The sequence below is a fragment of the Rhinolophus sinicus genome, linkage group LG06 (assembly GCF_036562045.2).
Source record: "Rhinolophus sinicus isolate RSC01 linkage group LG06, ASM3656204v1, whole genome shotgun sequence".
Classification (NCBI taxonomy): domain Eukaryota; kingdom Metazoa; phylum Chordata; class Mammalia; order Chiroptera; family Rhinolophidae; genus Rhinolophus; species Rhinolophus sinicus.
In genome coordinates, this window is record NC_133756.1 from 159643498 (window position 1) to 159668465 (window position 24968).

The 24968-nt window shown below is 45.6% G+C and overlaps 1 protein-coding gene across 1 annotated transcript in view; it reads left to right on the plus strand.

Annotated features, from left to right (window-relative positions):
- SLC22A11 (solute carrier family 22 member 11) overlaps positions 1-24968 on the plus strand; it is a 112933-nt gene that overhangs the window by 49761 nt on the left and 38204 nt on the right. Inside the window, exons 3-4 of the mRNA XM_074336577.1 lie at positions 2512-2636; positions 22794-22882. The gene's annotated coding sequence lies outside the window, so the exon portion shown is untranslated. The remainder of the gene's footprint in view (positions 1-2511; positions 2637-22793; positions 22883-24968) is intronic.

Below are 24968 nucleotides of genomic sequence, written 5' to 3' on the forward strand. Positions count from 1 at the left end.
GTGAACTTTATGAGATATAGTGCGCATACGATAAAATGCACCTGCTTTAAGTGTACAGTTCAGTGGGTTCTGACAACCCAGTGTAGATTTACCCAGAGAGTCATTCCCTCCCATTGTATTCCCACAAATGTCCAAGCAGGGGCAAAGGCTGAGGCAAGAGAGGCCCCTACTGCGTAAAATTTAAGGAAGCACCACTCTCAGGGTTGGACTGGTATAGGCTGGGCCTTAAAAAGCAGTGAGCGCCTCCTTAAATATCTCGCCTTAGATGCCCAGCTCCCAGGTCATCTTTCTGAAACCCAAATGCAATTCAACGTTCTAAAAACTCCTTTTTCCATATTTATTTACTATTCTTTAGAAGACCTAAGTAAATTTGCAGAAAGCAAACAAACAGAACTATTCCAGTTTAAAAGGAGTTCTTTTATTTTTTTAATCTCCTGTGTGCCCAAGGGCATTGGCAGCACGTCAACATGGCAGGCATGTGGCAACTCTGGATCCTGTCAATTCTGGGCTGGAAGCCAAGACGCGTGTCTGTGTCAGAGCCGTGTTGCTGCCCAGATCCCCAGCAACTAGTGACAGTTCTCCTGCTGGGCTCAGCTGAGGGAAGGCTCCTCAACCTCACCCTGTTCCTCCACCTTCTGGACGCCCTGGTGTCCAAGTGCACCAAACTCCTCTTTTTGGATCCACATACATTATCTTTGGGCCAAGGAAATACTCTCCCAGCTCCTTCTGGACCACTAAATACTTGTGAGGGCTTTTACTACCAGGGACTCTGGGGGAGGGGACTGCTGGGATTTCATAGTTGCCACGTGTCCAGCACCAAACCAGGCCCTTTAATTTAACCTTCACAGCAACTTTGTGAGGCAGGTATTCATTCATTCATTCATTCATTCATTCATTCATTCATTCATTCATTCATTCAATATTCGTTTATGGATCTAGGCACTGGGGATCCCGCAGTGAAAGAATCAGACAAAACTCTCTGCCCACATGTTCCAGTGGTTGGGGGGGTGGGGGTGGTAGGACTGACAATAAATAAGGCAAGGTGTAATATCAGTAGTTCCTCAGCTGGTGACAAATGCTGGCAGGAAGTAGGCCAGGCTGAGGGGCAGGGAGTGCTGGGCTGGACTTGGGGTCAGGGAAGGCTGCACAGATATTTGAGGAAAGATCTAAGGAAGCGAGAGTGTGAGGTGTGAGAATATCTGGGGGAAGAAAGCTCCAGAAATAAGAACAGCTAGTGCAAAGCCCTGGGGCAGAAGTGTGCCTGGCACATTAGAGGAGCAGCAGCAGGCCTGTGTGACAGAACAGGGAACACTGAGAACTCCAGTGGGGACGTGATGGGGGCAGATCATGTGGCCTTGAGAGGAGGGGTGTGACCTGACTTACTTTTCTTTCTCTTTCTTTCTTTCTTTCTTTCTTTCTTTCTTTCTTTCTTTCTTTCTTTCTTTCTTTCTTTCCTTCCTTCCTTCCTTCCTTCCTTCCTTCCTTCCTTCCTTCCTTCCTTCCTTCCTTCCTTCCTTCCTCTCTTTCTCTCTTTCTTTTTTTCTCTTTTTTTCTGACTTAATTTTCGTAATAGTGGGCCTCACAACTTTAGGCCCAGAGGTCCCCTTCCCAACAGATGTATTGTGAGCCCCTCTATAGTAACTGGAAATGAAATTTAGAGACAATGTCCTCTACCTACACATATAGTTTTTTTAAAAATCCACATAATCCCCTAATCATGATATAAAGGAGGGAAAAGCAAATTACAATAAAACTATAATTATTGTTTAAATGTAACCACTCTGTACAACTGCCCTAGAAGTTGCAGTGGTTGGGTGCATTATGAGTGTTTTCATGTGGTAGGAGGGCTCACTCCTCATAGTGAATAAGTTAGAACTTCAGAGAAGAGATTGGAAGCCACCGTATACGTGAAGTACGGAGCAATGGGAGACCCGAGGTGCAGTGAACCCCAGAATAAAACTAGAGTTTGGGAAGTAATGGCGGAGAGAGGGAGGGAACTAGCTGTAATGACAGTGGGGATAAAATGCCCTGACAATTACCGACTCTCGGAGGGGAGAAAATGAGGAAGCTTGTCATTCTCACAAGTGATCCGGGCCTTCCACTCGTGACAGGGACAGGGCAAAAGAGAAACATCCCAGAGACATTACATCCCCCCTCCCACCCGCAAGGAACACCGTCCCCCGGGGAGGCAGACTTTTGTGGACCACACACTGGTGCCTTGGATGGTGACATGGGAGCGATGCTGGCTGGGAGAGAAGCAGTGCCCTCAGAGCTTCTGGGAGGCTGGGGGGAGCCTGGGAGAAGGTCAGAGGATAAGGAAAAGCACCAGGCAAACTGAAGCAGATAAATGACTTCATCATGTTACTTTCCACAGCACAGATTTCTTTTCATTGCCCTATAAGATAAACATTAAAAATATATAGAACAACCTTTTATAATGAAATTCAGTGAAATCCTTGTGTTTCACATGACTGCTAATCTAATAACACTTGTCCCTAAATCTGTTACCAGGCCTGTGGCACGGGTATACTGGCAGGTGTTTGATGCGACAGCTACAGAGGCCAGCTCATAGCCACCGATGTCACTAGCACTCTGAGGCTCTGCCATGGTGAACGGAGAAGTCCCAACCGAACAAGGTACAACTTCCCATCACTTTGTGTGGCAGCTGCATGCCTAGAAAAGCCGGTGTGTATTAAGCATGCACAAAAGACACTTTGGCTTTATATGTAAAACAGGGTTGGGTTCTAGGCACAAATAACTGGCCAACTGATTCTATGCCCTCAGGAGTATCCTGGAGAACCCTGAAGCCACTGCAGGGAGCAGGAGTGTTCTCCCCTGGGGGGCTGTTGCAGGCATCGGGACTGCTCCGGCCCTGCCACTAAATGCCAAACACAATCATTGCAACAGGCAAAGTGGCTCCTACTATTATAACTTCCAAATACCACCTGGGCAGCCCTCCACTGTGGAGAAACACTGTTTTCAAAGGGTCCCAGGGTGCTGGGTAGAGACAGGGAGGCAGGTAAGATCACACTGGATGGGGGGGGGGTCTGCCCAGGGTGGCAACTGGGGAGGCAGGGAGGGAGGGAGATGAGGTTGGAGTCTAGATTTATTCTGTAGGTGGTGCTGACAGGATTTGCTGGTGGGTTGGACGTGGAATGTGAGGGAATGCAAAGAACCAAGAATGACTCCAGGATTTTGTTCTGAGACACCAGACCAGGGCAGTTGCCCTTTGCTTGGGGGAGGCTGGGGGTACCAGATAGGATTCATTTTTGGTGTGTTAAGTTGTGACTCCTCCTAGACGTTCAAGGGGAGACGCTCAGTTGAATGCTGGGCTAAGGGAGTTAACGGTGTAAGTCAAGGTCGGAGTATGGATCTGCCGACAACCATGCGACTGGCTGCGATCCCGCAGGGCTGGGTGTGGAGAGGTCACAGCCTCAGTGCTGAGCCCTTAGCGGGCTGGGGAGGGCCAGTGAGGGCGACAGCAGGAGCCCCCCTGTCGCGCAGAGCCAAGGGGAGAGAACATTTCAAGAAGGAATGATCAGCTGTGTCAGGTGCTACAGACAAGTCCAGTAATTGAGATCTGAGAGTTGACCTGTGGATGTAGCGACAAGGGTGTCACTGGAGGTCTTGAGAAGAGAGGGACACACTGACAGTGCGAGAGGGGGAGGGAAGGTTGCTGGAGTGACATCCTTGAGCAGGTGAGAAGGGAGATGCTGGCCTGAGAGGTCCCAATGTCCCCGACCTCTCTCTTGAACATGCATGAGCACAGGTCCAGACGTGAACTTTGGCCTCTCTTTGTTGCTTTTCTCATGAGAGGGAAAAAATCAGAGTGACACCCTAGGATCGAAGATTGCTTAAATGTAGAAACATCCTTTCAGAGACAAGGCAAATCAAGCTCTTGGTGTTTCACTGTGGCTTTGCAGAGGTTGCTAGAGCCTGGGGCAGGCCTGCTCCTGAGTGAGCCCAGGAGACGCCGTGAGCCCAGGTGTCCCCACCCGCGTATCCAACAGCTGCACAGAGCTCAGTGACCTAAATAGGTGGTCACTGACGGAGGCACGGAGAACCCACGCTGCAGAAACTGTCCGTCTTCCCTACTCGCAGATTCTATATTTGCAGATACACCTACTTGCTAAAATGTATCTGTGACCCAAAATCAATACTTGAAGCGCTTTCGCAGTCATTTGTGGACAAGCACAGAGCAGCAAAAACCTTGAGTTGCCTGAAGTGCCTGTTTCTAGCTGAAGTGGAACAAGGTAATACTCTGCTGTCTCCTTGCCACTCTCATACTGTAAACAAGGGTCCTTTTCAAAGTCTATTTGGTGCCACTTTTTTTTTTTTTTGCATTTTTTGTGCTTTTTCTTGGTGATTTTTTTTGTTTAAAATGGCCCCCAAGGGTTGTACTGAAGTGCTGTCTGGTGTCCCTAAGTACCAGAGGCCCCGCCTTGTGGAGAAAACATCTGTGTTAGATAAGCTTCAGGCATGAGCTGTTGGTTGTGAGTTGAATACTAACCAATCAACAATATAAGGGCTGACAATTAAGTTCGCAAACTAATCCTAGAAAAAGTGCTACATACCTCATTGCTGAATATCATTACGGTCATCTTTGACGTACTCCCCTTGGGAAGCTATGCACCAATGCCAGTGCCTAGTCCACCCTTCAAAGCAATTTTGGAACTCTTTTTCTGGAATGGCCATCAGAGCTGTCATTGTATTACCCTTGATGTCCTGAATGTCATCAAAAGGCCTTCCTTTCAATATTTCCTTTATCTTCAGGTAAAAAGAGAAGTCACTGGGGGCCAGATCAGGTGAGTAGGGAGGGTGTTTCAATACAGTTATCTGTTTACTGGCTAAAAACTCCCTCCCAGACAGTGCCGTGTGAGCTGGTGCATTGTTGTGATGCAAGAGCCATGAATTTTTGGTGAAAAGTTCAGGTTGTCTAACTTTTTTACGCAGCCTTTTCAGTACTTCCAAATAGTAAACTTGGTTAACTGTTTGTCCAGTTGGTACAAATTCATAATGAATAATCCCTCTGATATCAAAAAAAGGTTAGCAACATTGCTACAAGTTCGTGAACTTAATTGTCAGACCTACTACATATTAAATAAGTTGTTTTTGAACAGAAACACACATAAAAGTAGGTTATGTATTGATGAGTTGACAAAATATTGTGACCAGAGGCTGGCAGGGCCCTAACCCTGTATTTCCCATAAAAGCAATTGTTCAGTATTCGATAATTCAGGGTTTGCAGTGACTTTATAGAACATAGCTACCTCGGATAATATGAATCAATTGTAATCTGAAATTCCTAGGAGATTTATAAATGAGTTTAAGATTCCTTTGCCTTGTGGAAAATAGATATAATCTCCATTTTACAGAAGAGGACACAAGGTCAAAGAGATTAAGCAACTCAGCCAGGGCCACACAGCTGATGACAGGCTGAGCTGAGAATCGAACCCAGATCTTTCTGATTCTATAGTCCGCTCCACATTTTCAAATATTTCCACAGAAGCATCCTCAACACAGAAAAGTAATGTGTGCCCTGAGAAAACAGAGAAGGACCTGGAAATGATCTACCCAAATGTAAAATTTCTAGAGACTCTCCTGTTTTACCTTAAAATTTTTTGTACATTGTTTATGCCCCTCCATGAGCGCTCTGCTTTTGTTTTCCTATGAAAACAAAGTTGAATTGTTTCGTCCCAGTGAACTAGACCCACTCTCTTGGATGTCATACACATTCCTAGAGGGAAGGGGCTCGGTGAGTTGCTTGTCCCTGGGTCCCCTGGGTCTCCTAGGCCCAGTGGAGAGGAGGGGCTCCGCGCATGTAAAGATGAACCAACAAACAAATGCATAGTACGGCAATGCCAGGATGCCAAGGGGGCCGGGAGGGGGCCTGAAGCGTGCCAAACTCATTTCCCCATGGCAACATGCTCAGAAAAAGTCCGGTTTTGGACACTTTTACAGAATCCCTGTCTTGGTCTCTGGGACACTCATGAGCTTCCGCCAAAGCTGACCACTTGGGGGCGCCCCACACAAGCTGGACCCACAGTTCCCTTGGTTTCACTCAGATGTGGCCTTGTTTCCAGGGAAGTCTGCATTTTCCTGGGTGGTCAGCCGTGGTTGCCATGGATACTTGCGGCTTCCAGCCAGAACAGGGTCTCAGGGCTGAGGGGCTTTGGTGGTCTTAGGTCATGAGTTCAGCTTCAGCCATTTAGGAAACTTTTGTTAATGAACACGACCCTGGAAGGAGCTATCGGGATGTGAGGTGGGAAGAATGGATGGCGCTCTTTCCTGACATAAGCTCAGTGGAGTTCAGTCAGGTTAGCCACCCTTGCTCATGGGTTTCATGGGCATACCCAAGGGTTCCCCGAAGCAAGAGGGGCCAAATCCCTGATTCACAGTGACTCAGAGTCAGCCTGTGGCCCGGCAGGTTTCAGGGTCACGAGGAGTCTCTTTTTTCCTGTCCCTTGACCTTTCCCATTTGCTCACTTTGGTGTCTTGATGCTGCTGGGGTCTTCCTTCGTTCTCACCCTGACTGGTGCTGGACATTGTGGACATCTGATAAATACATCCAGAGAGCCGTTGTGGGGACGGAGCCAGGAGAGCAGATTCCAGGCTCTCGGCCTCACGTGGAAAGGTGCTGGCTCGGTTATTAGATGGCCATCAGCTGTCATCAGATGGCTATCCGCTGTGGCTGGGTGACCATCAGCTGTTATCAGTAGGCCATTGGCCAGTGATATAACTGTTGTGGCTACACTAGGGAGTTGGTTGGTTGGCAGAGAAGTGGACAGTGGATTGCGGCTAGCAAGTGCAGATTGAGGCTAGCAAGTGGGGTTAGCAAGCACGGATGGTGGATTGCAGATTGTGTGGACCCTACTTCCTGTGTCTCTCCTGGCCGCCAGCGAGACTGGGGTGACCCCTCGTTGGGGTACAGGCAGATGTTTGCTTTTGTGTCTCGATCAGCCACCATTGAGAATATAGTGGTATGACTCCCCTATCTATCGCTCTGTTGTTGTTCTGTTTTGGCCTCACCATGTCCGGTGTTCTTGTGTGGGGAGCAGGAGCTGAGTCCCTGCATTACAGCTGTGTTTTTTCATAAGTGACTGTTACTGTTACATTTCTGCTCAACTTTTAAGGCTCTTGCCAGGTATCGTGCGGGAGACCCTGCTCGCTGTGCCATTTGTCATGCAGGGTGGCATGCGGAGTCTCTGGTCCTGCTCCCCACATAAGAATGCAGGATATGGTGAGGCCAAAAAGGAACACCCACGGAGCCATGGGTAGGGGAGTCATACCATTATAGTCTCGCTGGCAGCTGGGTTGGAGACACAGGAAACAGGAGCCACACGACCTGCAACCCTCACTCTGCTGCTTGGTGGCTCAGCTACCATCTTCTTGCTAGCCCCCATTTTTCTTGCTAGCCCCCATTTTTCTTGCTAACCCCCATTTGCTGCTAGTGTAGCCACAGCAGTTATATTAGTGGCCAGTGGCTCACTGGTTACAGCTGACGGCCAACTAGCCATAGCTGATGGCCATCCAATCACAGTTGATGGCCATTTACTACCTGAGCCAGCACATTTCCACATGAGGCTGAGAGCCTGGAAACTGCACTCCTGGCTCTGTCCCCACACCAGGTATGGCCTTCCGTGATTATCTTCTGGAAATTATACACTCACACACAAGTGTGCATATGTGCGCGCGCGCACACACACACACACACACACACACTCACACATTCATAGTGCTCAAACAAACCCACAGGCCTCTGTTCCTATGATACCTTGGACTGGTCTGTTCCATATTGCAGTCAGTCACAGCTGTGCCATATTCGTGGCTGTGAGGAAATCACCTGAGGGATCATATTGAAAAATACAAATTCGGGTATCACCTGAGTTCTGCTGATTCCAATTTTCTGGGAGCCATCCTTGGGAATGGCTGCACTGTCCTTCAGCTGCCCACTGGCACCTCCTGTCTGTCATCTACAGGATCATGACTTGCTGGGGCCACTCAGCATCCTGGTGTTTCTTGGTCCCTCCTCCCCTCTCTCCAGTCCTCTCTCTACCCTGAAGCCAGAGCCACTTTTTAAGGAAATATACCCTCTCTTCTTGTTCAGTGGCTTCTCCATGCCCCAAGGATCCATGGGAATATCTGAAACATGGCCTTAAGCGCTACCCTCCCCTCCCATCAATGTCACCTCTCACTTTAGTTAATTTCCTCCTCTTCGTTTCTTTTGAGTAATTTTATCTTCCTTTCCTAATTTCTTATGATGAATATAAGATATTGATTATTTTATTTTTCATCTTTCCACTGTACTAGCAAAACCATTTAAAGTGATAAATTTCCTCTGAGTATCATTTTTTTTGGGGGATTTGCATTGATTCTGGGATGTCATGTACTCTTTTTCTTTGTTTTCAAGATACTATGTCATTGATTTTTTTAAATTTCCTGTTTGAGCTAAGTGTAAGCTAGGAATGTGTCACTTAATTTCAAAGTCGTAAACATTTTTGGTCATCTCTGTATTAATGATCCCTAATTGTTTTGGATTATGTTTAGAAGATGTGGTCTGTGAGGGCTCTACTTTGAAAATATTTTCAAGGTTTTCTTTATGGCCGATCAGGAGGATGACCCATGGACGTGAGAAATGAATTTGTATTCAGGTGATATAAAGTTCTAGATATATTTCGATTAGATGAAGCTCTTTATTGTATTTTATTACATATATTGAAGTTTCCCCATGTAGGGATGGAGTCCCAGAGAGCAGTTTCCAGGCTCTTGACCTCATGTGGAAAGGTGCTGGCTTGGGTAGTAAATGGTCATTAGCTGTGACTAGTTGGCCATCAGCTGTTACCGGTTAGCCCTTAGCCACTGATGTAACTGCCATGGCTACGCTGGCAAGGGGGTTGGTTGGTTGGCAGAGAAGTGGACTGCGGATTGTGGCTAGCAAGTGAGGTCAGCAAGCAGATTACATTGCGGATTGAGTGGCTCCTGCTTCCTGTGTCTCCAGCCCAGCCGCCAGCACCAGCGAGAATATAGTGGTATGACTCCCCTATCTAAGGCTCCATGGGTGTTCCTTTTTGGCCTCACCACATCCTGCGTTCTTGTGTGGGGAGCGGGAGCTGAGACCCTGCATTACACCCCGCTCTCCTTGAATATGTGTGCATGTGTTTAGATTAATATATGTGTGTATGTGTGTATATACCATGTTTCCCTGAAAATAAGACCTAGCTGGACAACTCTAAAAGACGCATTAGAGCTATTTGTCCAGCTAGGTCTTATTTTCAGGGAAACAGAGTATACATACATAGATATGTGATATAGATATTTCAGGGTCTCCTACCATTTCTAGTAGTTTTTGTTTATATTTAGCCTCTATGCTGTTTTATGGACACAGGTTTATAACTAGTCTATTTTTTTTTATAAATAGTAACTTTTATTACATAGTGTTCTTTTCATAGTGTTCTAGTCAATCCTTTTAACCTTAAATTCCACCGTCTTTCACATTAATGTGACCACTTGTGTTTGTTTCTTGTGTCTATCGGCCTGGATTTCTTGTGCACATCTTATTTTGGGTTTTCTACAGTCTTACTTTCCCCCTCATTTCTTTTTCTTGCCTTCTTTTGGATTAATTTTTTTCTTTCTCCTCATTATTTGTTCATTCTTTTTGTGGTAACCCTATATTTTTTCATATGTAGTCTTAAATCAACAAAGCCTAAATTGAATAAATATCTCACTCTTCTTAACAACCAAGGGCCTTACAATGCTTTAAATCTTATCACAACCCATCCACCTTACATATTGTTGTCGTCTAGTCTTTTAACCTGTCTTTTTTAACTGTTAAAAGTAGACATTATTATCATTGTTTCAGAGTCAATATTTGGATTTACCCACATATTTACCAATTTCTTTGCTCATCATTCCTTTTTATTTTATTGGAGAATATTGGGGAACAATGTGTTTCTCCAAGGTCCATCAGCTCCAAGTCGTTGTCCTTCAATCTTAGTTGCAGGGGGGTCAGCCCACCATCCCATGTGGGAATTGAACCAGCAACCTTATCGTTGAGAGCTTGTGTTCCAACCAACTGACCCCCATCCCTTTTTATTTTGTGATGCAAAAAGATAATTTTAATTTTGTAATGATTTTATACTTATTGAGACTTCTAAGAATAATACAAATAGCTTTCTCCCCTCTGAACCATTATCAAATACATTGCCAATCTGATGCCCCATTATCTTCACTACTTTAGTGTGGTATTCCTATAAACAAGGACATTCTTCTACATAACCACAGCATGACATCAAAATTGGGACATTAATGGTCATATGTTATCAACATCTAATCAATAGAATCCCAATTCAAGTTTTGGCAATTTTCCAATAATGTCCTTTATAGCCATAGGCTCTAATTTAGGACCACAAGTTGTACTTCATTGTCATGTCTCTTTAGTCTCCTTCAATCTGTGACAGTTTCTCAGTCTTTTCTTGATGTTCATGACCTTGACAGTTTTGAAGAGTACAGGTCAGCTATTTGGTAGAATGTCCCTTTGGTAGGACTTGTCTGATGTTTCCTTTTAACTGGTTTCAGGTTATGCGTTTTTGGCAGGAATGCCAGAGAAGTTGTGTTGTGTTTTTTTTCATTGCATCCTATCAGAGGGAACATAATCTGTATTTGTCCCATGACTGGTGATGTGACATTGTGACTTTGATTACTTGATTAAGGTGGTATCTGCCAGGCTTCTCCACTGCAAAATTATTTTTTACCCCTTTGTAATGCAAAAGTGTTTGGGAGGAAGTACTTTGAGGCCATATAAAGAGCCCTTCCTCTTCAAACGTCACCCGCTGGTTTCAGCATCTGTTGGTCTTTCTGGGGTCAATGATTAATAACAGTGATAGTTGTCAAATGATACTTTTTCTAATTCCATCATTTCTTCTACATTTATTAGTTGGCATTTTAGTGTAAGGAAAGTTTTTTTTCTCCTCATGTATATAGTCATTTATTTACATCTATATGTTTTTGTTTTTTGTTTTTTCAATAGGTCATAATCTGTTAGTATCATTATTTATTTCAGTGTTCAAATGATCTCAGAGCCAGTGGGAGCCCCTTGGAACCAGCTCCTCTGTCCTTTTGATTTGTCTCCATCAAGTTCTGCACACATCCTCACTTTCTGGCACAAAAGATGATATAGGCTCATCTTGTGCTTTTCCTGCCTCAATCCTGAAATTGGCCACTTTCCCAAGATGCCCTAGTTCCTTTTGGGGAAAAACCAACATCTCGGTGCTAGGCATGTTCACTGTTATTGTTCCCAGGCCTTCTTGGTGGATAAAGCTAAAGGATATATATATGCATACATTTATATCTATATTCTTTTCTGTATCTGTTCATAAATACTGAAAACCACCAGTTCACCTCTCCAATTATAATGTAACACACGGAGTTCATGCCAGCTTTCTCTTTCCATATTTGTAACTCCTTTCTCTGACAGTGACAAACCTGGCTTCCATTATCCTCAATATTCTACTTATTTGATCAGTCTCTTCTAGGTAACCAATCTACCATTGTGTGGCCACATGCCCCCAGAGGCCGGCACTGTGGCTGTGGTATGCATGCTCAGTGACCCAAATGCGCTGTATCAGTGGCTCAAATACCAAAAGTGATGTCACTGCTGCTGACATGGCCTTCCAAATGGGTGACTAACTCTCATTAAAAATCAGAACACAGCAAAGTCCAATTTTCCCTCATTTCACAAGAGAGTCCTGAAAAGTTTAGTGTTTAGTGAAAAAAAAAAAGTAACATGATGTCAGGTGCTGAATGATTTTAAACAGGATCTTATAAGAAAAATTAATTCAGAATTATTATAATTCTTTGAGGAATTTTATAATAACATAAAATTACTTAAAATCCAGTCCAATGGACACTTGAAAACCACACAGGATTGGGGGATGGTTCTGACCCCCGCCCTCTGCAGGTGCCAGCAGTGTCCCCACACAGTCGTTGTGACACACAAAATGCCTTTGTCAGGCTCCAAGCCTCCCGCATTGCATTTCTGGTTCTGTTCCCGTTGAAAACTTGGGGTTTAGCACATGAGCCAGGCTGGTGCCATGAGTGGCTCTTCTGACTGCCTGGTGGCCTTGCCATCCCTGTAGGACTCATAAAGCTGTGGCTCTGTGACATGGAGTGAAGTGAGTCACAGCCTTGGAAAGGACAGTCCTTGTTGGGTTTTTCTTCCAGCAGTACCCACGGGGCGGCTTTGGTAGCGGAATGGGGAATCTTAGCCCTGTCTGTGGTCCTGAGTGCTCCTGGCTCACTAGAGGAAGCTGTGGAGCAGAGAAAGGCTGGGAGGGGCCTGATTAAAGGCAAAAAGAGGAACTTCCTCACCTTTCCCCAGAGACAGAAGATGCCCTTTGATCATTCGTTCGTAAAACACATCACTAGCAAGCACCTGCCATGGCCCAGAGTGTGGGCAGATGTTGGAGTCCTGCCCTCCTGGAGTGGACAGCCTGGGTGTACCTGGGGTGGGAGAGACAACAGGCAAGGAAATAAATAAACACGTGTGTGTTGTATGAGAAAGAACAGGTGCTAGGCTGTGAGAGACTAAAAGGACTCAGGGGCCACTGAAAGCTGAGAAGGGCAGGTCCCATTCTCTCATCAGGGTTACTTTTCAGGGTGGGCAGGGCCAAGGTCATTGGTACTCCCAAACGTACTCAACCCTGAAGCTGCTGGGTCCTGCCAACAGGAACAGTGATGGAGCACTGACTTGGAGCCAGAAGGCACTGACAGTCTTTTCACAAAGAGGAAAAGGTTGGGACTGTCACGGGAGTAGGTGGAGATCGGGGCTGGAAAGGCTCAGAATACAGACCAAGGGACGTGTGGGTTTGTTCATTGTCAAAGATATTTTGAAATTGCAGCAAAATACAGCATTTTTGGAGGGAAACCCCGTAAGGCCTTCCTTTTGGTGACATACCATCACAGAGACAAACTAGAGAAGACATGAAAATTTTCAAGACCTTCCCAACTTTTCAGTTAGACCCAGACTTATTTAAACAAACACCCAATCCCACCAAATTCTGACATCCCTCACACACACACTCCTTGCAGCAGTAAAGGGATGAATCACTCATTCAAAATGGCGCCTGGGCCCAGCTCTCTGATTAGTGGACTCTGGTCAAATGGCCCCATACGAGTCCTTAATGACGGATCCTGTAGATTGTGAGGCTCCAATGGCACCCAGAGGCTGGACCTGCTTGTGGATGGGGGAGGGGAGAGCAGGAGCCCGTCCAACTAAGGAGGCCACAGCACATTGTCATCCTGCCCCAAAGGTCCCAGATGGTAGGATGAAAGGGGCTAAAGCGTTAAGATGTCTGAGGACGATGTAAGTTTTGCTTCTTCCTTCCCCACAGCTCTAGAGCTTTCCTTATTATAAAAAGGATTTCCTTTTCCAAGCTTTAACAACATTTGAAATGTATAATTTTAAAAGCAGGTTAAAAAATGCCCATTAAATAAATGCGGAAAATATACAAAAAGGAAAAAAATTAATTATTTGTTTTCGTTTTATCATCTGTTTATCACATCAGAGTATAGATCCGATAATCTTATCTCCTATCACCTCCCCCCCCCCCGCATGATTACATCACCTCCTACCTGTCTCTGAGCTCTTCATTGACCATATCTTCTACCTCAGGACCTTTGCACTGGCTTTTCTCTCCGCCTGGAATGCATTTTCCCAGACATCTACATGGCTGACTCCCTCACCTCTAAGTTTTTGCTCATATGCCACCTTTTTGATGATGCCAGTCTTGACCACCCTATTGAAAATTGCACTGCTGACCACTCCCCGTCCTCCCTGCTCCGCTCTGCTCCTGTAGCCCTCATCACCTTCTAGCATACTAGGTGGCTTCTTTATTTGTTATGTTTATTGTTTATTGTCTCCCCCTGCTCTGGACCATATGCTCCACTGGGCAGAGATCTTTACTGTTTTCTTCATGGGTACATCCCAAGCGCCTATCATATAGGAGGTGCTCAATACATTTTTGCCTGGTGAATTAGGTGCAGACTGGCTGATATTTATTAAGGCACTGTTCTAGTACTTTACACTCTTCCAACAACTCTTTTATTTTAAGATTTTTTTTTTTAATTAATGGGGAAAAGGAACAGGACTTTATTGGGGAACAGTGTGTACTTCCAGGACTTTTTTCCAAGTCAAGTTGTTGTTCTTCCAATCTTAGTTGTGGAGGGTGCCGTTCAGCTTCAAGTTGTTGTCCTTTCAGTCTTCATTGTGGAGGGCGCAGCTCAGCTCCAGGTCCAGTTGCCATTGCTAGTTGCAGGGGGCGCAGCCCACTATCCCTTGCGGGACTCGAGGAATCGAACCGGCTACCTTGTGGTTGAGAGCCCACTGGCCCATGTGGGAATCGAACCGGCAGCCTTCGGAGTTAGGAGCATGGAGCTCCAACTGCCTGAGCCACCGGGCTGGCCCCTCTTTTATTTTTTAATATAAGGTAGTTCTATTTTTAAATTAAAGAAAAAAATTTATTGGGGAATATTGGGAACAGTGAGTTTCTCCAGGGCCCATCAGCTCCAAGTTGTTGTCCTTCAATCTAATTGTGGAGGGCGCAGCTCAGCTCCAAGTCCAGTGGCTGTTTTCAATCTTAGTTGCAGGGAGCACAGCCCATCATCCCATGTGGGAATTGAACCGGCAACCTTGTTGTTAAGAGCTCGTGCTCTAACCAACCGAGCCATCCAACTGCTCCTCCTGAAGCTCAGTGTCAGCTCGTTGTCTTCAGTCTAGTTGTGGAGGGCACAGCTCACTGGCCCATGTGGGAATTGAACTGGCAAACCTGTTGTTCAGAGCTCACACTCTAACCAACTGAGCCATCTGGCCGCCGCTTCCAACAACTCTTAAAGAAAGTTTTAATAAACCTGTTTTACAAATGAGCAACCCTAGGCACAGAGAGGCTTAGCAACTTGCCTAAGATCACACAGCTAGTGAAAGTCAGTGTCAGGGCAATTCATCCTTTCCAGGTGCTGAGCAGTGACCGCAGCAGGCCCATCTCAGTCCTCGTGTGGCTAAGGGCACCAGAGGTACCTGAGCAGGTCTTCCTGGTTGACCCATGAGCAGAGGATGGGTTTCCTCAGGCAGTGACATGATTTGGGTGGAGACTGTGAAGGGGGAAGAGGAGGCCAGGGAGAAATCAGGGAGGCCAGTTGGGAGACCAGTGCTCTTGTTCACTTCAGAGCTGGTGGTTCTCTTGTCTAGCGGGTGGCCATGGAGATGGGGAGAGTGTTGGAGATGGACCACAGGACTTGGCAATAGATTGGACGAGGGGTGTTTAGATCGGGTTCTCAGAGATGCAGACCAGGAGATGGGGACTCATGTGCAAAGGCTTCATTCAGGAAGTGCTGCCGGGAGAGCTGGAAGGAGCCAAACAAAGGTGCAATCCCAGGGGTATTCAGTGCAAGTGGCTCCAGGAGCTGGAGAAAGTGGCAGGTGCCAGCCTAGGAAGGAAGCAGGCAGCGGCTGGAGGAGGGGCACACAGCCAATAAAGAGGCCTGAGGGGATCTGGGTGAGCACTGAGAGCGTTCAGTACAAGGGGTAAGAGGAAAAGCAGGGATCAAGAAGGGCACCCAGGTTACCTGCAACCAGGTGGATGCTGCTGCCGTTATTGAGATGGAGGAAGAGCCAGGGAGGGTCAAGGATGGGACTCACTATGTTTGAGAGGGCTGTTAGACATCCCAGTGGTCATGTCACGTACACAGAGGATGTGAGTTTGGGGCCTGGGCTGGAGGCACACATCTGGGCGTCATCAGGGTGTGGCTGGTGTCTGGAGCCATGGGCACATCCAAAGGCGACTAGGCAGGTAAAAGATGGTGCATTTTTAATTTAAGGGCCCTGTTCTGCTCCAGCCACAGTCCTTTGATTCTCAGAATGCCCCATGCCCTGTCTTGCCACAGGGCCTCGGCATATGCTGTTCCCTCTGTGGGGCACCTCTTGCCTCTCCTCACTTAGTTCTTTTCACATCATGCTAAAGCCCTTGACACACACATTGCTTCCTCAGGGGGCTGTCTCTGACCTCGGTGACCACACCTCCATATAACACTGGCCGTGAACTTGTACCTCTCCTTAGGAATGGTCGCCACAGTTGTCAGTTTACATCTGTTTGTGTGGTTTTTGTGGGTTTTGTCCACCATTGGCCCCTTAACCTGTTTCCTCAGCAATGCATGCCTGACCCAGGAAAGCACTGCTGGGACTGTGCCTTTTCTGCCGTGGGAGCTTGTTCATGGGCTCCCATTGCTCCCCAGCAAAGCCTGGGTGCCTTCACCAAGGACTGGGTGCCCTGCCTGAACCTGCCTATTTGTCCAGCTTTATCCCTCGCTGGGATATTAGCGCCCTACACACCTGAGAGTTTACCTTCCCTGAGCCAGGCTGCCAGCGTTTCTGCCCCGATGCTGTGTGACCCAGTTAGCAGGTCTCCCTGTCCCCATCGCTGAGTGCTGACGCCAGCTTCCACATCTCAGGAGTCCTTCCAAATGCCTCCCCCTTGCAGCCTCCCCAACCTGCCTGCTTGGAAGCTAGGTATGTCTTCTCTGTGTTCCCTCCATGCTCTGTGTACCTGCCCCTCCAGCCCTGAACCATTCAGCACTTCTGGAATACTTCTTGGCAAATCTACCTCATGTCCTTTGTTCTCCGAGGGCAGCAGCCACTCCTGAGTCCACTTCACTGTTCCCTGGAACAGAGCCCAGCCCTGATGTGTGCCGGTCGGTGCGGGTGGAATGGATTCAAGCTGAGGCTGTGTGCTTCTCTGTGTGTGTGTTCCCCAGAGCTTAAAAGTGACAGCACGTCCTCACTGGTGTCCAGAAGTCCCCCTGTTCAGAACAAGGTATAAAAACCTCAGCTTCTGCTTCCAGGATCCAGAATCAGATGGGTTACCCTGACCTTAGGAATAAGTCTTGCAAAATACTGTTGTTTTGTTTTAGCCGTGTGTTTTATCTAACATGTCCTGAAAATTTTAGTAATCTCAGAAAATATCCCAGTCACATGTGAAAGAGTCAGCTGAGAATAGCCAAAAAGAATTACATATGTTTATGTATAAGAAAGAAGTTTTTTAACATTTAGTGTTTTTTTTATTGTGGTAAAATACACATAACATTAAATTTACCATTTTAACCATTCAGTGGCATTAAATACATGCACGCTGTTGTGCCACCATCACCATACCCATCTCCAGAACATTTCATCATCTGTAACAGAAATTCCATCCCCATTAAACACTCACCGCCCGTTGTCCCCCTTCCCCATCCCCTGGCACCCACTTTCTGTCTCTATGGATCTGACAGCTCTAGGGTCCTCATATAAATAGAATCATACAGCATTGTCTTTTTGTGACTGGCTTATTTCACTTAGCATAATGTCTTCAAGGTTCATCCATGTTGTAACGTGTCAGAATTTCCTTTCATTTAAAGGCTGAGTAATAATTTCTCATATGTATATACCACCGTATTGACTATATTTTCTTATTTTCTGTATTCTTGATACTCTGGAGAATCTGCCTCTCCCAGGACTAGCTAATTTCTAGAGGTTGCGAATGACTCCCCTGCGAGTGCATGTTTGATATTCAAACCACCCATCCAGAGCCTGCACCCCCAGCCCTCCTTTGTCAGACTCACATGCACCAGGCCATTATTCATCCTGCCCTAAATCTCCCAGGGCCAGGTTCTGGACGACGAGGGATGGCCACGATGGCCCAGAGCCCACCAGAATTATTCAAACTATCCCACCCGAAGCTTAGTCAGGGTACCTACCCTCCTGTCCCATTCCTTCCCCCACAAAAACCCCAGGAAAAGGCGCTGGGCCATGCTTTTTTCTTCTCTCTTCTGCCTTCTGACTGACCCTGGTGTTTCCCCGCACGGCCTGTCTGCTGTGTGAAGCCTCCTGTTTCTAGGGACCTGTGAGCATAAACTTCTTCCTTTGTGACAATCATTCGAGTCTGCGTGTCTTACCACACCTGATTCAAACCAACCTGTGTGCATTTTAACAAAATCACATATTTATCCATTCATCTACCAGTGGACCTTTGGGGTGTTTCTATCTTTTGGCTTTTTTTTAAATGAAATATTTCAAGCATGCAAAAAGAAGTAGCAAAAATAATATAATAAATGTCCACCTATGGCCACCTGACCTCCGACACCAGACGCTACGACTTCCCCTGAAGTCCCATGAGCCCCCTCCCTGCCAGCCTGCCATCCCCCTCCTCCAAGATGGTTCTCTCTCCTGTTAGTGTTATCCATCCCAGGCAGGGGTGCAACTTTTAGTCCATAGAAATGTCCTCATAAACAGTATCTGGTATTGTCTTGTATGTTTTTGAAGTTTATAGAAGTAGCATATGTGCTTTTAGCAATGTGCTTTTTCCACTTGGCATTATGTCTTCGAGATTAATCCATGTCGAGGCATGCAGCTTTAGTTCATGCATTTACTTGGCTGGTTAGTATTCCACGGTTTGAATATACCATAATGTTCGTATCCATTCTCCTATTGATGGGCATTCTGGATGTTTCCAAGTTTTTCACTAACACAAACATTTGTGTGTGTGTGTGTGTGTGTATGTGTGTGTGTGTGAGAGAGAGAGAGAGAGAGAGAGAGAGAGAGAGAGAGAGAGAGAGCCTATCTACCTCTAGGGCACAGACCCAGGCAGGAACTGAGGGACGAGGACACGTGCATCTTTGTTATATCAGATATGGCCAAACTGTTCTCCAAACTGAGATTCCAATTTGCACCCTGAGCAGTGGGTATAAGGATTCCTATTGACACAGAGGAGCCAACTCCCAGGCCTCAAATTCACCCCATGTCCCCACAAGATACGCTCTTGGTCACAGCTGCCCTCCCAGGAGTGAATGTCCTCTGTGGGTGGATTTGGCATTGGGGCAGAGTGGTGACCTGGAGCTTCCTTCGGCCATGGAGGCAGCGTCTTTTGGCCAGGGGGTTCCTGGAAGGAACACCTTGTTTCTGTGGCAGGGGCTTGCGTGGTGCACAAAAGCCTGTGAGGGAGCCTGGCTGCCCAGCAAACTGCTCCTGCTGGTGGAATCCCCAGGGCCCTGAGGTCCCGCAGGCTGTCTGTGCATGTGCTCACCACCCCCTGTGACCTACCCCTGGGACTGAGAACCACACCCCAGCCCTGGCTCTCACTGGACTTGTGGTGCCCTGCTGATCCCAGGTGAGAATTGCCCTGCCAATTTGCTGGAGGTTGGCTCAGCAGATTTATAGTCATCAAACAAACAAACAAAAATTTGCTTAATAACATGCTTGTTGTCAAGTGTTCTTGTGATCGTGGCTCTGACAATGCAAAGTGTTTTGGCAAAAAGGAGGCAAATTTCTTTGAAATTAGGACATTCAACGTAACGACCCAACTCAGGGCTTTTGATACTGCTTTAAGAAATCTGTTTTGCCCATAAAATCATGGCTCTGCTGTCTGTGCCATTCAATTGACATTTATTCCAATTTTCAGATAGCAGCTTCTTCCACTTTACCTTCTGTAATTCAAAATTGGAATCTTTATGTCCTTGGGAAATAGTTTTTGTAATATTCTAGAGTGAAAATACTTGCAAATGTGTACTTTTTAAAACTAGTGTAAATTTTAAATTCAAGACTAAAGTAACCTTTTATGTGTGATCTTGTCTGGCCTGTAAATCATAAAGTGTATTTTTCTCTATTCTTTGAGCATGTCTCAATTGCCCTGTGTTTTCATGAGATTGGAATTGCTGGTTACGCAGGTTGGGATGGGCCTGAAAGCTGTTCTCTGCGCTTTATGTATTTTGAGCATTTGCTTGTATAGCTGGCGCTACCCCGGGCCTCCCCAGCTGTGGGCATGAATGGTGCCTGGGGGTGGCTGGGGTCACAGGTCCAGTAAAACCTGTGGTAGGTTCTTGTCCTATCATTGTTGGTGGGTCTCAGCTCCCTGCAAAGTTTTCTCAATACCCTAGCCCCAAATATTCCTGGGTGTCCCTCCATGCTCACGCCCAGGGCCCTGCCAGCAAGCATCTGCTGGGCACCAGTACCACCAATGCTTAGCACCCCAGCGCCTGCCTCTGCTGTGCCAGGCTGTTGTCCGTTGACCCAGCCTCCTGGCTTCTGCCCTCCAAGTGATCCAGGTGGCAGGTAGGGGAGAAGGTCCCTCTCCCTGGTCTTCGGAAGGGATTAGGCCATGCCATTGAGCCTTCCGAGCCTGGAAGATTTCAAGAACAATTCTTTCAGGTTTTCTGTCTGGGATCCAGACATGCCCATGTTGGGCAGGGGACGGGGCTGAGCTGTAGATACCTGGCTGTGATCTTGGGCTCCTTTACCCCGTGGGGCACTCCCCTTGTTGATGGATCAGCCTCTCCTGCCTGCCCCTCCTCCCTGTTTCTCAGGGAACCAGACTTCTGGGGCTGTCTGACATGTCCATCCCAGCCTGAGCTGACAGTACTCGGAATACACAGTTTCCTCAGGGCCGGCTGTACCTATCGTCTGGTTAACTGTGTTCCTGCGAGTAGAGTCTCTCAGATCCTTCATGGAGCATCGTTTTGATGCTACTTCCTGTTGGGTGCAGCTGAGCACAGGATGCATTGTTCGGGATCTTCGGAGGGCCCACCATGGAGGTCAGGAGAAGCTGGGGACTCAGAGCCAATAGCCTCCAAACTGCTCTCAGCCTTAGTTCTCCAAGCAGGAATCGGTGGTTGTCCTAGGTGACCTCTAAGAACCTTTTAATCTCCTTAAACTATTTGGGGTTAGAAGCAAAAGTTTGTTTGTTTCTTTATTATTAGTTTTTAAAACAGTGGTTAATGGATGGATACATTTGACAAACATCTGGGACACCGCAGTCTTTGGTTCGAAATGTTCATTCTGCCTTTGTTCCTTACTAACATACCGTGTTTCCCCCAAAATAAGACCCAGCTGGACCATCAGGTCTAATGCATCTTTTGGAGCAAAAATTAATATAAGACCCGGTCTTATTTATTTTTTTTTAGACCTGGTCTTATTTCATATAATATAAGACTGGGTCTTATATAATATGATATGATATAATAAATATAATACTGGGTCTTACATAATGTAATATAAGACCGGGTCTTTAATATAATATAATATAATATAATATAATATAATATAATATAATATAATATAATATAATATAATATTATAATATAATACTGGCTCTTATATTAATTTTTGCTCCAAAAGACTCATTAGAGCTGATGGTCTGGCTAGGTCTTATTTTCAGGGAAACAGTGTTATGCATTTTGGGTTATGAATATTCCTACAACTACTGCTTTATTTGCATTGCACACGCTTTGAAAGATAGCATTTTCACGACTATTCAGTTCTGTTTATTTTTAAATTCCCATTATGATTAACTCAAGAATGATTTAGAGACATAAGGTTAAAACAATTTTTTGGGGGTGGGGGCCAGGGTATAGTTAATACATTCAAAAGTTTCAAAATCCAAAATGCCTAAAAGGTTTACAGGGAAAACTAATCCTTCTCCCCTGCCCCCCAGCCTGTCACCCACAGGCAATTACTATTAGTCATTAACCAGGAGTCCTTCCACATACAGTTTATGCATGTAAAGCAGACTGTGACAGCTGAATATATAAACGTATGTTATCCGTATATGACTACACATACCTTCCTTTCCCCCTTCTTACACAAATCCCATTCCTTTAGTTCTGAGATGTGTTTTAGTTTGTCCTTATATGACTGTTCTCCTCCTTCCTGAAGTACATCCTTTAAAAGCTCCTCTGGTTGGGATCCGTTCCTGGTAAACTCTCGATTTTTCTTTGCGTGTAACATCTTTATTTCACAATAATGGCACTTGGAAAACATTATGACACCGCCTCCTGTTTTGCTGGTGGTAAGTCTGTTTTCAGCTTAATTGTCATTCTGTTATTTGATAATCTCGTTTTTCTCTATGAAGACTTTTAAGACCTCCACTTATATATCAAGATACCTTGATATATAAGTGGAAAGACAATAAGGTATGTTCAAAAGGACATTGATTTGGAGAGGGACAAATGGCAGTCAGACGCTCACCCTGTCTCTGAGACCTTAGGCAAGTTTCCTAACCTCTGAGTCCCTGGCTTCATATTAGGAAGGAATGTGGACTCTGCACGGTGGTTGTGAAAATCACAGCAGGCTGCACAGGGCCGGGATGAAGAGACACACTCCACTGACACGGTAACGGTTATTCCCACCGAGCTCATCTCTTCTTACACTGTTATGACACGCTAATGTTAAATTCGAGGCTTCAACAGTGACGCTTAGTGTTTATTTTGAAATAGCAAAACATAATTCCAACTGTGGCTCATTTTATTATTTTCTGTTATAAAGAACTTTTGAAAAAATAAATAAACCTAATAAGGAAACCTACAAACCTTTGCTAATTAACTTGTCAGCGGAAATGATAGCAGCAAACTCAGAATATGATGTCAAAATTGGACGAAAGAAGACAAGGGAGTTTGGGGTCTTCCTCTGGGCAGGGGGCTGGGGACTGTTTTCTGTCCCCACCCAAACATCCTGGTCTTATTCACGTACACGGCTACAGAACAAGGAAACCAAATATTCTCAGGCTTGGCATCTTTTAGTACAGTTTTTAATTTTGATTTAGAAGTTTTCCTAAGTTGCAGTCATATTTGTACGAGCAACGCACAATTTGACATTGAAAACAAGCGGTTTCCCTATGAACTGAAAGTAGAATATATTCTTCTGGGAAATTATCTACCTTCCTAACTCTCTCACTAACATTTTTACTCAGCGGCATCTTTGCTGTTTACTCTTCTAGGCCTTTAGACAACCCAGCTATCAACGGACTCATCTGTGCTCCTCTGCTAAGCACACCCTTCTCACTCTCACCCTCGCCACTCAAAAGAGGTACGCATTTTTAAATCAGACTTTTCTCATCTGTTTTAACGTATTGAAGTTGTATGAAGAAAAAAGGACCAGATAGCCTGAGAAATTGTAGGAGAGGATTAAGATGTCCTAAAGTATTCAACTATGAGGCTCAGTAAAGAGAATGTTTCCCTCTTCCTTGAAAGCATGGATGGATGCTAAGAGATTTCGTTCTTTTATTTTTTTTTAAAATTTAGTCTTTTTATCCCCCCCACATTTTTTATTGGGGAACACTGTTTCTCCAGAGCCCATCAGCTCTAAGTCGTTGTCCTTCAATCTAGTTGTGGAGGGCGCAGCTCAGCTCCAAGTCCAGTTGCCGTTTTCAATCTTTAGTTGCAGGGGGCGCAGCCCACCATTTCATGTGGGAATCGAACCGGCAACCTGGTTGTTGAGAACTTGCACTCTAACCAACTGAGCCATCTTGCCGCCTCTTCGGAGGCTCAGTAGCAGCTCATTGTCTTCAATCTACTTGTGAAGGTCGCAACTCACTGGCCCATGTGGGAATCAAACCGGCAACCCTGTTGTTCAGAGCTCACATTCTAACCAGCTGAGCCATCCAGCCACCCTGAGATTTCATTCTTGATTGGAAAAAACCCCATCACTTCCCACGTAGGTTTGCTACAAGATAATTCTAATCTTTGCCTGAACATTGTTCAGACAAGAGGGCACTGTGTACAGATGTTAATATTTTCTAATATCTTTTCTCTTTTCGTTCTTGGGTGTCTTTGTGGATGATGTTAATACGCCTGCTTGGGAGGACTGTGGGACTCAACCTCCCACTGAGCTACTTAGTGCTGAGATCACTGGAATTGGTTGGTATGACCTAAAAGATTGCTCTATAAGAAACTCGTGGGCATTCAAATAATACGGGCTATGGGACCCATTTTTTCCGAGTTTGTGATTATTAAGATTGAAAATCACTCTAGTTCTGTGTGAAGAGCTAGCTGGAGAAAGAAAGAGAAACCCAGTGGGACAATTTGAGTTGCAATGTTTTGCGTACATGTTTTCTATGTGTATACGCTGTGACTTACAGAGTGCAAAGTGGGTGGTCAGGGCCACTCTCTGATCAACCCTTCCAAATCTTTTCCTCCCACCTTCTGGGACTTTGCTCCCCATTTCCTGCCCCTGCATCCTGAGAACCCCGAACCCCCCTAACCCCCGCCCAGGCAGCTCATTTCCCATAATTTCATTCCTTAATATTTCAGCTGTATGAAATGTCCCTGCTTAAGAAGTCACCTTTCCTCTAAGTCAAGTCCCATCCCAGTGGGTCTCTGCATTTATACAGACTGTTGAGAGGAATTTAAGTAGGAAATGGCCCAGAGAATTAACCCTCAAAGATCCTTTACATTTTCCAAGAGAAGTTTGTAAACTCAAAGGAATCTCTATGTAGGGAAAGCTTTTGATGTGGGAGTGTCTAAAACGGCTTGAGTCAACTAACCAGGCTCTTCAGCGCCTCTCTTCCTGACCTCAAGCTGGTAACCTATTTGTAAACATGCACAATGTCTTCAGGGAACCGCTTGGGTATTTGCTTCCTAACCCCAACCTGTATCTGACCTGGAACAACGGGGGAAATCTAATAGGCTGAATCCATGAGGTGACAACCTGGACTTGTGATTGGTGTCTGAAGGTGGGGCAGTCTTGTGGGACTGAGGCCTTAACCTGTGGGATCTGAGACTCTCTGGGTAGATGGTGTCCAAATTGAATTTAGGGGTAAGACACCCCAACTTCTGGGATAATTGCTGGGAGGTGTGGGGGAAACTCCCCTCTACACACACACACACTCACACACACACATTGAAATTGGGTTCAGAACCTGTTTACCTTGTGATTTCTTCTTTGATCCATTGATTCTTTAAAAGTGTGTTGGTTAAATTCCACCATTTTGTGAGTTTTCCAGTTTCACTTCTGTTATTGTTTTCTAACTTTATCTCATTGTAGTCAGAGAAGATATTTTAAAGATCTGTCTTTTTTAAATCTACTGAGACTTAATCTGTGACCTAACTTATGGTCTATCCCGGAAAACATCCCACATACACTTGAGAAGAATCTTTACGCTGTTGGTGTTGGG